Source organism: Gigantopelta aegis, chromosome 6, assembly GCF_016097555.1.
Source record: "Gigantopelta aegis isolate Gae_Host chromosome 6, Gae_host_genome, whole genome shotgun sequence".
In the NCBI taxonomy this organism is placed as follows: domain Eukaryota; kingdom Metazoa; phylum Mollusca; class Gastropoda; order Neomphalida; family Peltospiridae; genus Gigantopelta; species Gigantopelta aegis.
In genome coordinates, this window is record NC_054704.1 from 11,337,481 (window position 1) to 11,356,477 (window position 18,997).

At 39.4% G+C, this 18,997-nt stretch overlaps 1 protein-coding gene across 2 annotated transcripts in view; it reads left to right on the forward strand.

Moving 5' to 3' along the window:
• The first annotated feature begins 16,013 nt into the window (after positions 1 to 16,013).
• LOC121375153 (protein sprouty homolog 2-like) overlaps positions 16,014 to 18,997 on the forward strand; it is a 30,624-nt gene continuing 27,640 nt past the window's right edge. For both annotated transcript variants that reach the window (XM_041502420.1, XM_041502421.1), the window contains exon 1: positions 16,014 to 16,364. The gene's annotated coding sequence lies outside the window, so the exon portion shown is untranslated. The remainder of the gene's footprint in view (positions 16,365 to 18,997) is intronic.

Here is an 18,997-nt window from a genome sequence, read left to right on the forward strand (position 1 = left end):
TCTGTATAAAATCTCATTTTGAACATCTGCACGTCGCCGGTCTGAAGGGTGCATTCAGGGAGTGTTTTTACAACTGCGCTCCACAGATGCTCAGTGATAGTTACTCGAGCGTGACAAACAAATAACCCCCAACGGACGAAACGAATCAACAGATTTGAAAAGTTGAAGGAAAAAATCTTGTCGAATAGGGTACAGGTCGTAAATTAGCAGCATAACGGTTTAAACTGACACATTTGCAAATGGTAAAAAAAAATTTGAAAAGATCTCTTTGGTTTCCAGACATTAATATTAAATTTACTCTCTCTTTTTTAAAGTTTTGATTTGTTATTTTGTCTCATTTCATTTTATATTTTATTTATTTTTAATTTTATAAATGAAGAGAAAAGGTTTTTAGCATAAATTGTCATTGTATAATACTTTTAGGAGGACTTTCTTGATTTTGGAATATCAAAATTTAATAAGAGAACAATTGCTTTAATATTAAATATTTAATCAATAAATAAAGTTTTCGAGTGTTTTTATTTGTCCATTCTTACACATACATTTGAAATACATATAGGCCTAGGTTCCTTTTTAAGAAAGAAAGAAAGAAATGTTTTATTTAACGACGCACTCAACACATTTTATTTACGGTTATATGGCGTCAGACATATGGTTAAGGACCACACAGATTTGGAGAGGAAACCCGCTGTCGCCACATAGGCTACTCTTTTACGACAGGCAGCAAGGGATCTTTTATTTGCGCTTCCCACAGGCAGGATAGCACAAACCATGGCCTTTGTTGAACCAGTTATGGATCACTGGTCGGTGCAAGTGGTTTACACCTACCCATTGAGCCTTGCGGAGCACTCACTCAGGGTTTGGAGTCGGTATCTGAATTAAAAATCCCATGCCTCGACTGGGATTCGAACCCAGTACCTACCAGCCTGTAGACCGATGGCCTGCCACGACGCCACCGAGGCCGGTCAGGTTCCTTTTTAACGTCATGGATTTAACTATATTTCGTGTAATGCATACGTAATATTTAGAAGAAAATTTAGTGTGCTTTTAATACCTTTTTATTCAATTCGAAATTATTATATGTTATCAGGGAGGTATGTATATGGGAGGTGGGGTGTAATCGACGGCCCATAGGGCTAGGGGGGTCGGGGGCATGCCCCCTCCCCCGAAATTATTTTTAATCTAGAATGCAGGAGATGCATTTTCCTGCATTCTGGGAAGTAAATTTGACATTTTTCTTTGCCTCAAAATATGTAAAATGTTATACAGAAATTGTAGAACAAAGGTTATTACCCCATATTTTAAAAAAAATTTACGCATCCACGGACGGACCTCGGCAGACTATGGGTACGGGCCTGGTTATCGGAGTTTGTATTAGGGGTGGGTAATCATGGCCGTATCTAGCCTAAAATAACGGGGATTTAATAGTTTACCAGGGTGGCATGACTCCACACACACACACACACACACACACACACACCCTCGTAAAAATATAACTTGTCACAATCTCCTTCAACGCGCCTCCTGCGTGGACATGAGTTTATAATCTCTCGTACTAAACTCCACAACTCGCCGTAAGGGCTGCAGGCCGGAGAAGTCACTGTATTAGTACAGCGTGGGAACGTGTGCCCATGTCCTCTTTTATCAATGGATTTGGCCGTGCGGGCTTGTTTACTGCCGCGGATTGCCACGCAAAAAGATGAATGGATGACCAAATAAAATTATTCAGCACACAGACTAGCCACTGTTCGGCTGAAATATTTACATAATTGACCAACTTTAGTGTGTTGTCCGCGGAAATAGTTAGAGGAAGTAATGTATCTTGTGTTTAGTTTAATCCGGGTTTCAATAAAATATGTGCTACATCGCTGGCAGACGCAGACTGTTCCAAACCAAAGATAATTTTTATGGGAATACGGTCGCAGGCGATTTCCGTCGGTCTGTATGCATCTGCAACTGATCAGAAAGGTTGCAGCGTGTTCAGCCTTGCAGATCTGTTAGAGCGTTTGCCTCGATCTGCATCCATTACAGGTTTTATGGAAACTCACCGTCTGTGCTTTTGATGTCCTTGATAGATTAGAAGTTAGGAAGTGCAAGTATGCATTTCATCTTTTTCTCTCTTTTGGTTTTACGTTTCTTTCTTTCTTTCCTTCTTTCTTTTCTTCTTTCATTTATTTTCTTGTTTTTAAAATATTGTTTAATTTAGATGTGAGCGATCACATCGTGTTTTGACACCTCCCCCCCCCCCCCCCCCCCCCCAATCTCCACGGGCGTCCTCCCTTTGTCACTGCCTCATCAATGTACACACACAAATATCTGCGGACATTTGCTGGTCTTAGATCTGTTTTCCCGATGTGTGTAGTAAAAGTGAACTGCTAAACTAATCAGTTTTGCGACTTCCATGCTCATAATTTGCGTAGACAACATTTGGACCAGGGCCCCGTTCCACGAAGCGATCTTAGCCCTAAGATCACCTTAAGTGCATAGAAAAAGAAAGAAATGTTTTATTTAACGACGCGCTCAACACATTTTATTTACGGTTATATGGCGTCAGACATATGGTTAAGGACCACACAGATTTTGAGAGGAAACCCGCTGTCGCCACTACATGGGCTATTCTTTCCGATTAGCAGCAAGGGATCTTTTATTTGCGCTTCCCACAGGCAGGATAGCACAAACCATGGCCTTTGTTGAACCAGTTATGGATCACTGGTCGGTGCAAGTGGTTTACACCTACCCATTGAGCCTTGCCATGGAGCACTCACTCAGGGTCGGTATCTGGATTAAAAATCCCATGCCTCGACTGGGATCCGAACCCAGTACCTACCAGCCTGTAGACCGATGGCCTAACCACGATGCCACCGAGGCCGGTCCCTTAAGTGCATAGCTACCTTATGTACTTAAGGTGATCGTAGCACTAAGATCGCTTCGTGGAACGGGGACCTGACCCATATTGTAGGTAAAGGTTTTCCTATAATTGTCCTATAATCTTGGATAGACTCAGGCTTTTCCAGTGCTTCACGACTGGTACATCAAAGGCCGTGGTATGTGCTGTCATATCTGTGGGGAAAATGTATATACGGGATCACTTGTGGGTTTTTCACATAATAGTCGCAGTTTAAATAGTACGGAGATGTCATTAAACCAATATTCTTTTCTGGGTTTTTTTTGTTGTTGGGGTTGTGTGTTTTTTGTTGTTGTTTGTTTGTTTGTTTGTTTTGTTTTGTTTTGTTTGTTTGGGGTTTTGGTTGGTTTTTCTGGGGTTTTTTTTTATTTTTTTTTATTATTTTTTTCCACCAACATCCAAACACTCTCTCCAACACCTTTTTCTTGTCTTTGTTGTTATTTCTATGATAGATAAGATAAAGATTTATTTTAGTGTATACTCGTAGACATTCTTCATTTTGGAGCAGCTACAAACAATATGTACAAAAACATATCCCTTGTTGCTTTTTACTTAATAACAGGCGGGCGGTGCAGGGTTTGAGTGTGACACAAAACAAATGGGTCTCTTACCAGCATTTGTCATGATCACTTTTACTTGTAGAATACAGGAAATTGCTTTTCAAAACATGTAGTTTTAAAGCATTTTCCAGGGCAGCATGCTTCTGACTCACGTATGCTCCACTGTTATAGTGTTATATATTACAATAAACTGTTGCTTTTAGCAGCTTAGTAAAGTGATTTTTTTAAGGATTAATAATTATCGTCAACATCATCTTCATCTTCATCATCATCATCATCATCTGGCATCTTTTTAGGCTAATTTGTACTACAAAACAGTGCAGTAATTTTGGCCCCACTGTCCGGGGACACGGGGTGTCTAGATGCCCCCTCGTTCAGTAACCTGTGCGGATGCCCCTGGTGTTGAAGGGAAGTCCATAATCCGCTGCAACCCGCATTGCCAGCAGGATCTTATTATAATTAAAGCCGCACACCCTAGTTCCATCCAGCGAAAATAAATTATAATTTGGTTAATCTACAAACCTGTAACACACTTATCAAATGGAGTGAAAAAGCAGGTTTTATATCGATAAATACCATTGGGAATCCCCATGTCCCAATTGCTTGAAATAATTTTGAAAGTTTGTATTCTGATGTCACCGGTAGATGTCGCTCGAAGCACAACAATGCCTACGTCACGACAAATTTCATAGACTTGGGGTGCGTTCTTTTCACCTCTCCTGGACATGTTCCAACTGTTTTGTCCTGGTTGTATCCCCTCTCCAGATATCGTAGGACTTAGCAAAATTATTGGTTTTAAGGGTTTGTAACGTTTTGCATTGAGATACTTACTTGTCTGAACTTTATTGTTACTGAAAATGTTCACGAACTGTGAAGAAAAATCTCACAAATGAACAACAACAAAAGATGTTGATCGCGCGAACCGTGCACGAGAAAACAAACCGAACCAAAATGATAACGGTCACGTGGTATACCAACGTCTGTGATATTGAAATGGAAATATCCCGTATAAAAATAGATTAGACCTTGTCTGCTCAACGGTTTTTTCTCAAACGTGCGCCCGTTTTTCAGAAATACGAAAAAAGCATTTTGTGGTATTACAAACACCAGGATTACCAGGATTACTAAAAAAAACACTTCAGGTGAATGGAAATGTATATTCTAAATAATAAACGGTAAGTAAAGTGCAATTTTATTTGTGAAAAAATGGTTTTAATAGCGAAAAACAACGCCGTAATGGTTGACAACTAGCCGTAACTAGGGTGTTTCCCTTTAATGGAGGATAATTCGTCTTGATTGGAGTAACGGAATTGACGTAATCGCGTGTTAAAATACCCGAATGTGCAGTTTGTATTTGATTGCCATCATAACCGTCGGAGTGGATGGAAAATCAGATAATAATTTATTGTGTTTGTTTTTTTAATCTATATAGTACTTTTTAAGCTTATAAAGATGAAATACGTGTGCATCAAAGGTTACTGTTAGTTTGGTTGTAAGTTAACTTTGTTTTGTTTGAAAACACCGCTAGAGGACATTGATTATTGATTAATTAATCATCGACTATTGGAAAAAAAAGAAAGAAATGTTTTATTTAACGACGCACTCAACACATTTTATTTACGGTTATATGGCGTCAGACATATGGTTAAGGACCACACAGATATTGAGAGAGGAAACCCGCTGTCGCCACTTCATGGACTATTCTTTTCGTTTAGCAGCAAGGGTTATTTTATATGCACCATCCCATAGACAGGGTAGTACATACCACGGACTTTGATATACCAGTAGTGCACTGGCTGGAACGAGAAATAGCCCAATGGGCCCACCGACCGGGATCGATCCAAAACAGACCGCGCATCGAGCGAGTGCTTTACCACGGGTCTACACGGCTATTGGATGTGAAACATATGATATTTCTGATATGTATGTCTAGTCTTCAGAGGAAAGCTACAGCGTTTTCCTCATTAGTAGAAAGGGATCTTTTATAAGCACTTCCCCACAGACAGGACATAACATAGGCTATTTGGACCTTGGATGTACTAGTCGTGGGGGTACTGGCTGGGATGGTGGGGAAATTACAATCTGAGAAGTTTACTATCTGTTAACATGATTATAATTTACATTGCATTACTCTACAGAATAAGAAAGAAAGAAATGTTTTATTTGACGACGCACTCAACACATTTTATCTACGGTTATATGGCGTCAGACATACGGTTAAGGACCACACAGATTTTGAGAGAAAACCCGCTGTCGCCACTACATGGGCTACTCTTTCCGATTAGCAGCAAGTGATCTTTTATTTGCACTTCCCACAGGCAGGATAGCACAAACCATGGCCTTTGTTGAACCAGTTATGGATCACTGGTCGGTGCAAGTGGTTTACACCTACCCATTGAGCCTTGCGGAGCACTCACTCAGGGTTTGGAGTCGGTATCTGGATTTAAAATCCCATGCCTCGACTAGGATCCGAACCCAGTACCTACCAGCCTGTAGACCGATGGCCTAACCACGACGCCACCGAGGCCGGTCCACAGAATAAGAACTGCTTTCAGAAGTTGAGTTCTGTGCCAGTTCAGATCGCATACGACAAAATCTCTTTAGATGATGGATCACTCTCCCCCACCTCAGCGGTCAATGTCTTTTTTCTTCTTCATTTATATTTTTTGTTTTGTTTAGTGTTGTTTGTTTGTTGTTTTTGTGTTTGTGTGTGTTTGTTGGTTTGGGAGGTTGTGGGATTTTGGGGTTTTTTTTGGGGGTGCGTAGGTTTTTTTTGCGTTTTTATGATTATTATTTTCTTTTAATTTACTTTGCAGGTGGTTTGTTTTGTTGATGTTCTTTTTGTTTATTAATTGATTATTTGTCTTTATTTGGTTGCTTTTTTAGCGGGGAGTTGTGTTCTTGTATGGGTTTTTTTTTCTTCAGGAAATCGGTGATCCGCTGTGACAAAGCTTGACGAGTTTTTCTGCTGCCAGGTGTCATCCCTTGACCTCCAGCACCTCGTCGTGTTGTGTCACCAAGGTCACGCCTCTTGTTTCCTTGTCTGTCGCTTACCTCCATCCTGCCACGACCCACTGTTTTCACCAACACGCAATGGTATCCTTTTTCAGGGTCAGAAATTTTTACCTGCTGCCAGTTCCTAACAGGTTTCTTTGTTGTAGGTGTATACAAAACATGGGTATTATGTGTTTACATGATATGCATTTATCAGGCGTCTGTGTCTTAAATGAATACTCGTGTACCCCATTTATATTTTTGATCCTTGCAATAGAGCAGTCAACATGGTAGTAAATAATGTTTGCAAATCTTTCTTCATAAACATTTAAGATTTGACCGCAATTATTTTTTGGTTCATGCAAGTATGAACCGAAAAAACGATGTGCACATTGTATGAGCCCGCGTAGGGAAAAGTAGGCGTGGCTTAAAAAATTTCGGTTCATCGAGATGTGAACGAAAAAAGTAAGCACCAATGGACCAATCAGATTGCCGTAAAGTGTATAGACGCAAAGAAAATTTAATTGTTTAACTATATACACTCCCACTCTTTCTTCTTTTTTATTATTTTATTTTATTTTATTTTATTTTTGATTTAGCTCATTTGGTTGAGTGCTCGCTTGAGGTGCTTGCGTCGCAGGATCGAACCACCTCTATGGATCCATTCAACTGATTGGGTTTTTCTCTCATTCCAACCAGTGCACCACAACTGGCCAAAGGCCGTGGTATGTGCTTTCCTGTCTGTGGAAAAGTGCATATAATAGATCCCTAGTTGCATTAGGAAAAATGTAGCGGGTTTCCAGTCAGAATTACCAAATGTCTGACATCCAATAGCCGATGATTAATTATTCTATATGCAAACTTTTTTTTTTTTTTACATGTCTATGCGTCAGGAAAAAACGTCCACTGATGGGGTGGGGGGGGGGGGGCTGAGGGCGCTGTCTGCACGTGTTTTAGATAATGATACGACCAGCTCCGCCCTCGACTTTCCCCGACCACTTTGGAGACAGACTACTTGAAGCAGACGAAATAAACACTTGCTCGGCAATTTTAACAGTTTTTAATGGGGGCCATTTCTTTTTTCACTCGTACCATTGTGTGGACTATTGTACTGACTGCCTGGTAAACCTCTTTGAAGAAAGGGGAAGCGGGGGAGATGGTAGCCCGATAGGAGACCTCTGGGCCGCGCGACGGATGCAGATCTGGGCTAACGTCGTTCACTTGTTGCGCCAGCTCAGACTAGCGGCTCCGCACAGGAGACGGGCGGCACGTAGTCCAGTGGGAGAGCGTTCTCTTGAGGTGTGATTGGTCGTAGGATCGACCGATCGCCACCGTCATAAGCGTACGAGACAAACGGGTCAGGGGGGATACCCCTACCCCCCCCCCCCCCCCCTCGCATTGGGTGGAGACTTTCGGGCAAAATGAGCTGGTCTGAAAACGTTTTAACGTATGTCCATCATTCTACTTACAATTCTGTTAATTCTTGTAATTATGTAAACATGCGTAATGATTCGTTTGGTATCCAATGTCTGTTCCACTCCACCCCATCCCATCCCATCCCCCGAAAAAAAAGGTAAACCTTTTAAGTTTATTTTGCCGCTGTCGGTGTTCAAGTTAAACAGTTAAAGTTTGTTTTTGTTTTAACGACACCACTAGAGCACATTGATTTATCAATCATCGGCTATTGGATGTCAAACATTTGGTAAATATGACATAGTCATAGAGAGCCAACCAGCTACTAATAAGGGATCTTTTATATGCACCATCCCACAGACATCATAGCACATACCACCACCTTTGATATTCCAGTCATGTTACACTGGCTGTATCGAAACTAGCCCAATGGACGCACCGACGGGGACTGGTCTTAAACCAACCGCGCGTCAGTCGGTGCTCAACGACTGCGATATCAAACGCACGTGTTGCCTTTCTGTGGACATGAGCACCGGCCTCGGTGGCATAGTGGTTTGGCCATCGGACTTTAGGCTGGTAGGTACAGGGTTCGCATCCCGGTACCGGATCACACCCAGAACGAGTTTAACGACTCGGTGGGTAGGTATAAGGCCACTACACCGACTTCTCTCTCACTAACCACTAACCGACTGTCCTGGACAGACAGCCTAGATAGCTGAGGTGTGTGCCCACGACGGCGTGTTTGAACCTTAATTCGATATAAGCACGGAAATAAATTGAAATGAAATGACTGTATGGACCTAAGCATATCAAAGATCCGTTAATTGCGGCTATTTCGACTGGAGTAGCTTATTGTGACGGCAGCGTGTAGTTTCTTTCACCTTGTTGACAATGGGTCGAATGTTTGATGCCCGTTTTTCTTACACGCAGGTGTTGATGCATTGTAAAGATATGACTAAAACAGGCTTTGTAAATTTCGCCCGATGTGTTTTATTTATATATGATACTAATATATTACGTACTAGGCTAAATAGTAGTCGTGTGCACCACAAATTTGACAAAACTGGGGTTTATATTGCGCCTACTTTTTAGAAAAGGGCGGGACGAGTGATAAAGTGGAAACGACTGGTAAAACGCTCGTCTGATGCGCGGTTGGTCTAGGGTCGATTTATTTCTCGTTCCAGCCATTTGTACCATGACTGGTATATTAAAGACCGTGGTATGTGCTGTCCTGTCTGTGGGATGCTGCATTAAAAGATCCCTCGCTACTAATGGAAAAATGTAGGGGGTTTGTTCTCTAGGACTATATTATGTCAAAATTATAAAATGTAGGGGGTTTGTTCTCTAGGATTATATTATGTCGAAATTATAAAATGTTTGACTTCCAATAGCCAATGATTAATAAATAAACTGTGCTCTAGTGGTGTCGTTAAACAAAACAAACTTTAACATTTCAGAAATACAACCTGCTGAATTTCAGAATGTGTTACAATCCAAAAAAACCATCATCTGATCGCCAACATCAGCAGTTACTCGATTCCAGACAAGATCTGAATGGCTTGTGAAGCAACAGATGAATTTGCAGACCTGTGATTTTACACTCGGACATAAATTATGTCTAGCTGTAAACAAGAAACAGTGGCCTAATTTACAAAGCTCACTTAGGCTCTCTAAAACATCATCGCGTCGTCTTTACAATACGTTTTGCGTTGCACTGTGCTTCACTAAACTCTCGCAACTTTGCGATATCCTAGACAGCCTAAGATAGTTTTCTGTATTAGGCTTCTGGGCCCGGTAAGTACCCCCCCCCCCCCCAAAAAAAAAAGAAAAAAAAAAAAAGAAGAAAAAAAAGGGATCTTTTATATGCACTTTCCTACAGACAGGAAAACATACCACGGTCTTTCACCAGTTGTGGTGCCCTGATTGGAACGAGAAAAACCCAATCAGTTGAATGGATCCACCAAGGTGATTTGATCCTGCGACGCAAGCACCTCAGACGAGCACTCAATCGTCCAAGCTAAATCGCGCCCCACAATTAGTCTAAGACTGCATTACGTGAATGTTATGAACACGTTTAATTTGGAAGGCCTAAATACCAAGGCTTAACTAGGCTCTCTTAGGCAATAATATGACGTATCGTCATTGTAAGTCACTTTTCGTTAAACATTCGTTCATTCATTCATTCATTCATTTGTAAGTCACTGTTCATTGCACTGCGAGATCGCAAAGTTGCGATCGTTCAGTGAATTGACTTCCTGGGAACTTACGATCGTACTCCTACAAACATTGCGGCTTAGAGATACCAGAATAAATCATTAGGTCTGTCGTACACGTCTTACATTTGTATTGAGGTACAAGGCCCATCTTGTAAGCGCTTAAAATAGTAGACTTTCTTAGTAATGCATAGTCCAACTTTTGGGGTATCACCGATGGGGTTTTCAGGCTATATATACTTGTCACAGAGTTGACTGAATTTGAAATATTCGTGCCCCTTTTTTTTCCTCTTAGTTTTCCCTCTGAGATGCCCTTTTGACGAATTGGACCATAATAATAATAATAATAATAATAATAATAATAATAATAATAATAATAACTTTATTTAATGAGGGTGACAGGTTTAGCACAAGCTAATCTTCCACTTGGCCCTCAACAATACATTGAAATACTGGAAAAGAAAATACATATGTAGCCTTTTACTGTTAGCCTCCTATTACAAAAATTCCAGGATCTGACCCTATAAATTCAGCGAATCTCCGATCAGACTATACTAATGGCAACAGAAGAAAACCCCCGCTACTCCAGCCCCCGCGTCCCGACTCCAGTCAAGATTCGGTGCCACTACACGTGCAAGACATTTACGAACGAATTTAAATTTGCCCGGCTCCACGAGACATGCGCAGTCCGTGGAGCATTCTGCTTTAGATTACTGCTAATTTCCTCTCTGCGGCTGGTTTCGTGACGTAACAGGTGCTGAAGACATAATACCACAACTCGGAATTTCCGTGACATTTTGTATTTGTACACACGTGGGAAAATATTCGCTAATCGCGCAAGGTCAAGGTGACTTTTTACAAATGTAACGTGGAGAGAGGGATGCTGATCAATCAGTGTAGGAGGTGGATGTGAAGATTTCCTTTTAACTCGTGAGGGGCGAATACAGGGGTTTTTTTAAGGGAGGAAGTACAGCTTGTAATGCTTGTAAAAGGATGAAAACTAAAAGCAAAAACGATAGATTTGCACGTACAGCATTTCAAACTGAATGCATTATGTAACAAGCCCCGAAATTAATTTTGTCGAATAGTCTAAAACGCGTTTTTAAATTTTAATTTGGAAGCAAATACTAGAAATGTAGAAGCAGTTGAGTTCTAGAAATTAGTATCAAAATTTAATTAGACTTTATTAGACTAAGAGTGAAACCTTTTTGCAATATCAGTGCAGAAGACAAATATGAATACAATCTTATGATTTGTTTGTACAATCAATGAATATCATATTCTCCCGAAAATGACTATCAGAAAGCATATTTTGCATTTCCAGGCCCATAGGAACGATATCTGGGGGAGGGGGAGGGAGGTACAACCTCTAATGTATGTGAGGGCAATGTCTCAAGGGGGGAGATACACAAGCCAATTTTTAATTCTATTTTTAAAGAGTAGGACCAAAAAAAACCCAAAACACCTGTATATTTTCGTCCTCAAGTTGGGGAGGGGTACAGAGTGATTTTAAGTGGCATTTTCTGCCTATTCACTGTTAATTTCGAACTTTTGTGATATAAACTATAATTGAATGATTAGTTATTTTAGCACACTCAAAGTAAACGAAGGGCGGGATTTAGCTACGTCGGTTGAGTGCTCGCTTGAGGTGCTTGCGTCGCAGGATCGAACCACTTCGGTGCACCCATTCAGCTGATTGGGGTTTTTCTTGTTCCAACCAGTGCAAAGGATAAAGGCCGTGGTATGTGCTTTCCTGTCTGTGGGAAAGTGCATATAAAAGATCCCTTACTGCATTAGAAACAATGTAGCGGGTTTCCTCTGGTGACTACGTGTCAGAATTACCAAATGTTTGACATCCAATAGCCGATGATTAATAAATCAATGTGCTCTAGTGGTGTCGTTAAACAAAACAAACGTATTCAAGGTACAGGGCAACGTTTGTTTAAACACTACATTATATGGACTTCATGTTCATGGAGAATTGAGAAGTGTATTTACACACCCGTTGGATAAAACACCGTGTGGTATTCGTCGTACTACACGGTCATATCACACACATGGTTGGTCGCTTTTAAAGGGACTGTCCTCAATTTGCTGTCATTGTACGATGTTATCGACTATTCAAGTCTTTTTAATTACTATAATTACACTTCAAATTAATTTTCCTGTTTAGAACATGCGTCCAGCGTGTTTCTGGTCGTCCTCTTTGTATTTACACATATTTTTTCGTACGTACGAAATTATTTGAAGATAAAGTTTGGATTACTACAAACAGTAGAACGACCAGAAACGCATTGAATATATAGACACCGAAATCCTTGCTTAAAATAAATTGCTTATGTAATAGCAGTTGTTATTATAAAAAGGTTTTATTAGGCCTAGTCGGGAGAATGCAAAAATAGTAGCAAACCCCAAAGGCCTGAAAAGGGACGTTTTAATTTCTTATAACGAGACTATACTAGGTTTGCTGCCATGCGACATGTTTTGTTTTATTTAGAACATCATTGTCAGTTGTGTTTTTGGTCGTCCTAATGTTTGTAATAAGAACAAACTGGATTTTTGTCTTCCGAGAATTCCATAAGGCCTATACATACCACACATTATTAGTTACGAAATAAAATACAGTTTGTGCTTATAAAAACACGAGGACGATCAGAAACACGTCGAATTTATCGGCGCTGATTATTTCAACAAGAAAAGGGTTTACTGTTATTTGTGTTAAGAAAAGACTGGTTACTCTCAAACATCTTAACAATGGCGAAGAAAACCTCCTGGCAATCCCTTTAAAATTTGGTTTCTGAAGATAAATAACAGGGGCGTAGGCTAGGGGGTTCGGGGGGTTCGGACGAACACCCCCCCCCCTCCCCCCGCTGAAGCAAATGGTCCGTTTCTGGTGGTGCAAAAACTAAATAGAAAAAGGTCTACTTGGTTCATATTCGACCCCCCCCCCCCCCCCCCCCCCCCCCCCCCCCCAGGTCCAGTTCACACTACGCCCCTGAGTAAGAAATAAAATACTAAATAAGTTGCCGTTTAAAATAGAATTTATCTTAAGACTCATTATTTAGAAACGTCTCTGACTCCCTAATCGCTCATTAGATACGTTAGGTTTTGTAACAACTCGTAAGATAGGCCTAAATGTCACTAGCAACCAGTCACGTAGTATTCTCTATTTATTGCATTATTAAAAACCTTAAACGTCTTCTTTAGCTTGTCAGAAGAAGGTAATGATAAATAAAATAGGTTAATCTAATTTAATTGTATTCCGTACTGCCATTAACTGGTGCCTGGTGCTAATAATATATGTTCGGACAGGTTTATGGGAACCACCACCTACATTTACAACCATTGCTAATTTGGTCGAGCATAAACACCGGACTGGAAACGTATGACTTCCGGTGTCTGTCGTGTTTCGTGGTATGAATGGCTTGTCCTGGACAGCGGCCGACAATCCTAAACGAACACTGTGAAATAAACAAAAATGGTCATTCGAGACTTTAAAGAAAATTGACCACCCCCCCCCAACACAATCAAAAAACACATTCAAAAACAAATAACAATATAATTATATAGTTGTATATGCTTAAATATAAATGTATGCATATTATATTTCACTCTTTTCTTTATCTATACCACACACACACACACACACACTCTCTCTCTCTCTCTCTCTCTCTCTCTCTCTCTCTCTCTCTCTCTCTCTCTCTCTCTCTCTCTCTCTCTCTCTCTCTCTCTCTCTCTCTCGGCTACAGATCGGAGAAATAAAAACCTGTTTAACTTGTTGCGAAAAAGAAAGTTTTGTTCTGTTTAACGACACCACTAGAACACACTAATTTATTAATTCTCGGCTATTGAATGTTAAACATTTGGTAATTCTGACATATAGTCTTAGAGAGGAAACCCACTACATCTTCCCATTAGTAGCAAGGGATCTTTGATATGTACCATCCCACAGACAGAGTGGCACATACCACGGCCTTTAATGCGCCTTACTACTGGACTACATCCCGCTCTAACTATAATTATATAGTTGTATATGCTTAAATATAAATGTATGCATATTATATTTCAGACTCTTTTCTTTATCTATACCACACACACACACACACACACACACACACTCTCTCTCTCTCTCTCTTTCTCTCTCTCTCTCTCTCTCTCTCTCTCTCTCTCTCTCTCTCTCTCTCTCTCTCGGCTACAGATCGGAGAAATAAAAACCTGTTTAACTTGTTGCGAAAAAGAAAGTTTTGTTCTGTTTAACGACACCACTAGAACACACTAATTTATTAATTCTCGGCTACTGAATGTTAAACATTTGGTAATTCTGACATATAGTCTTAGAGAGGAAACCCACTACATCTTCCCATTAGTAGCAAGGGATCTTTGATATGTACCATCCCACAGACAGAGTGGCACATACCACGGCCTTTAATGCGCCTTACTACTGGACTACATCCCGCTCTAACTATAATTATATAGTTGTATATGCTTAAATATAAATGTATGCATATTATATTTCAGACTCTTTTCTTTATCTATACCACACACACACACACACACACACACACACACACACTCTCTCTCTCTCTCTCTTTCTCTCTCTCTCTCTCTCTCTCTCTCTCTCTCTCTCTCTCTCTCTCTCTCTCTCTCTCTCGGCTACGATCGGAGAAATAAACAAAAACTGTTTAACTTGTTGCGAAAAAGAAAGTTTTGTTCTGTTTAACGACACCACTAGAACACACTAATTTATTAATTCTCGGCTACTGAATGTTAAACATTTGGTAATTCTGACATATAGTCTTAGAGAGGAAACCCACTACATCTTCCCATTAGTAGCAAGGGATCTTTGATATGTACCATCCCACAGACAGAGTGGCACATACCACGGCCTTTAATGCGCCTTACTACTGGACTACATCCCGCTCTAACGAGAATGACATGCCATGAAAATGGAATATGGTTTTAAATAAGTAAAGAGTGTGTTTTAGTCAACAGTGTCACCATCATCATCATTATATAAAAACCTAGCGAACCCTTCTGTCTACATTTTCCCTCGACACCTAAAATGAATAGCGTAATATTACACCTTTAAAACGTGTTTTAACCTCAGTGGGAAAAATTGCATTTCATTTCAACTTATTTTTATACTTATATCCAATTAAGGTTTAAGCACGCCAGGACAGTGGTTTGGTAGTTTCAGAATGAATGAATGAATGAATGTTTAACGACACCCCAGCACGAAAAATGCATCGGCTATTGAGTGTCAAACTATGGTAATGCAAATAAATAAAGTGATGATCAACATCAATATAAAAATTCAAGGTTTAAACAAAAACAGTGTAAAGAACTGTGCCAAAAATACAAATACAAATATCACAGAATTTTACGGACACCGAATTTTACTCTAAACTTCAATTTGTGCTGTATTGGCCATTCTCAACGAGAATGTTACACCCCTGCACCACGGTGAGGTTACAGCACGCGCAGGGGTGGTAGTTTCAGAAATACACACCGCGGATCCTGCTACTCTCTCCTTTCCTCATAATACATTTTAGGTCAGCATGGCGGTAGCCTATCCAAAACTAACGGAGGGGTGGGGGCAGTAAACAAAAACAAGCAAAACAATAATAATCAGGTCACAATTATCTAGAAGGGTCTTCTTAAGCTAGACAAAAAGGGTACTTTAAAAAAAAAAAAAAAATTTACCAACCAACTGCTCAACTCCGACCCCCACCCCACCCCCTAACCGCTAATGGGTACTGGCCTAAATACTGTATTTTTCATGTTACAAAACAGGAAGTGCAATGCCGTTGATTTAATATGCCAGTAACCCATATAGGGCCTCTCTTTAGTTGTGGGCGGGATTATTATCTGACATCTGCACAGTACACCTACGAAACGCGGAGGTGGACGGTAGCTGGCGCCCTCTGTCGGAACACGTGAAGCGTCACACGGAATCAATACTGCTCTCTATTCAGTTTTGTAGTTGGTAGCAAGAAAATTGATTTGTGGTTCATTGAATTAGGCGAAACTGGGTCACCCAGCGTAGTCCCTTTTCATCTAGCACTAGCTAAAACAACAGTACCTTGATAACACTTGGAATATTTAGTGTACGATGGTTTATAATACATTCCTAGTATAGCCTCAACATTTGCACTGTGCAGTGTTTTTCGCCTGTTCCGCAGTGTATGGTGGTTTTACGATGGATGTATGTGTTTCGCTGTGGTTTTGGTTTCGGATATCGGTCACACATCGTCCAGTTATTTGGTCGTTGTGAAAACAGTAAGTATACTGTGAAAACAGTAATTGTACTTTTAGATAGTGTCATCATCACGCAGTAACATTAGTGATATTACTGTACGGCAATTTGTGGTCAGATTGACTGACGGTGCTATAGTATATACTCAACATAAGATTATTACATTGAAATGGACATCATATATAAATAAATTTTAAAAAACCCCAGCGCATGTATCATCCAAACTTACACTTTGAAGCCATTTTTTTTTTTAATAAGGAAAAGAAAAGAAATCCCTGAATCTTAAATAGACTTCAATTACTTTAGTTTTAGAAAAAATGGCATGTAGTCTGGAAATGTTAATTTGTATCTAAACACACAAACATAAAATGAAGGAACAAAATAAAACTTTATATTTATTGTTATAAATATTTTAAAATAAATAAATAATATTATTCACGATAAGGTGTCTAACTTTAGCAAAACAGGCCTACACACGGCCAAACGCTGCTAGTTCTTTCACACAAACACGCACGAACTAACGATGGGTAGAGTAGTAGACTAATTTAAAAGTGTTAACTCTATAATATCGATTATAAAAATAAATGCATTTTTATAATAGTTCGACGTCTTATAAAAATACAATACACCGTGGACAATTATAATATGTTACTATAGAGAATGCATAGGTTAATAAACGTGTAGCTGCTAGCAGGGGCGGCAGTGTAAAAAATAGTTGTACGGCTCGAGATTTCCAGTCTCCTTTCAAATTTGATTTTCGAAATTCACCCAAATTCCATGTTTAACTGAAGGCTACACGTTTTTAATGAGGGACGCGTAAGACTAATATCTTGGTTGGTTTATGGAGCGATTGCCAGGTATATAATGCATGTAACTTTTAGGTACATGTATTCCGAAGACTGCAGCTGCCCTTTTAAGTGTTGCACCCCTCCCTGAAAAAAAAAAATATATAGTGTCCTTTTAAACGTTGCACCCCTCCCAAGGAAAAGTCTCCATTCGCCCATTATGTTCTATACATATATATTTTTTGTTTTACATCATTAAATGTAAAGTAAATAAAAAGTTTGCTTAACGACAACACTAGAGCATGTTGATTAATTAACCATTGGCAATTGGGTGTCAAACTTGTGGTAATTGTGGACACGAAGTCTTAGAGGAAACTCACTACATTTTTGCAAGGGATCTTTTATATTCACTTTCCCACAGACAGGATAGCACATACCACGTCCTTTGATGTACCAATTGATATTATAAGATGGGGGGGGGGGGGGGAGGAGTGAGATTGTATCGACAGTTGGCCGTTAAAGGGCGGCGTTTATCTTGAATTATGGTTTTAAAGAGTAGTCTTGTCTTTAGTTTACAGCCATTGTTAAAACCGCAGATCTTTGTTTCTTGGGGACGTACCCCTGCTTTTGTTTTGCTAAAAAAAAAAATAATAATAATAATAATAATAAAAAAAAAAAAAAAAAAAAAATCTACCACAAATACCAGTAGCATGTTACAATTACCCAAGCAAAGCAATTGTAAGGAATATGTAAGTTATTTGCCAAAACACCAAAATCTGGTATAGACGGAAATATACACTGCCTACGAACAAGCGCGCGCGCGCGCGCACACACCACACACACACACACACACACACACACACACACACACACACACATACATACATACATATATATTATATATATATAATATATATAGATATATATTATATATATATATATATATATATATATCGCTGCTAATATATATATATATCAAAACAAAAGTGGGTGGCACATGCCTCATTACTCCCCTCCCCCCCCCCCCCCTCCCCCCCGCTTCCTACGCCAGTGCTAACAACGATTCAAAGGGACGTCCTGAGGTTTCTGTCATTGTATGATGTTTCCAACTAATAAATAGAGTTGCGCAACGAGTGTGATATGATTGTGAACTTCACCAGATGAGATATAAATCATATTTGACAAAAAACATGCAATTTTCTACTTATTATATAACTTTTGGCAATTTACCTTTATTTTTAAAATGCCAGCAGCAAAATAGTTCCGGCTTTTTTACTGTGCAGATAACACTTTCTACAGTGACGATAACACATTTTAGAGTGAAATAGAGAAATATTCACTCTAAAATGTGTTATCATCACTAATAACACTTTTATTTCACTGATATTTTAAGATATTTCACTAAATGTTATATAATAAAATCTTTTAACGACAAAAAAGTATATACTAAATATAGTTTCAGAATATTATATTATATATAATATTAGAATATCAGTGTCTGTACATATATTCAGTGTGTTTCTGGTCGTTCCGTTGTGTAAGTAGCCCAAATGGGATTTGGTCTCCCGAAAAAATGTTTATTATGAAATAAATTCAAGTTTGACATAGTACGTACACCAGGACGATCAGAAACACATTTAATATACAGCCACTGACATTTAAACATAAAAATATATTTAATGTGTCATTTTAGTCATGAAAACATCTGTTAGTCGGCCACATCTTAACAATAGCAACAAAACTCGGGACACGTCGACAGTCCCTTTATTATAACTAAAATTAAACATTTGGCTAAATACATTTTTATGTTTGAACATCAGTGTCTGTAGGCCTAGTTACATCCAATGTCAGTGTGCTTCTGGTGGTAGCCT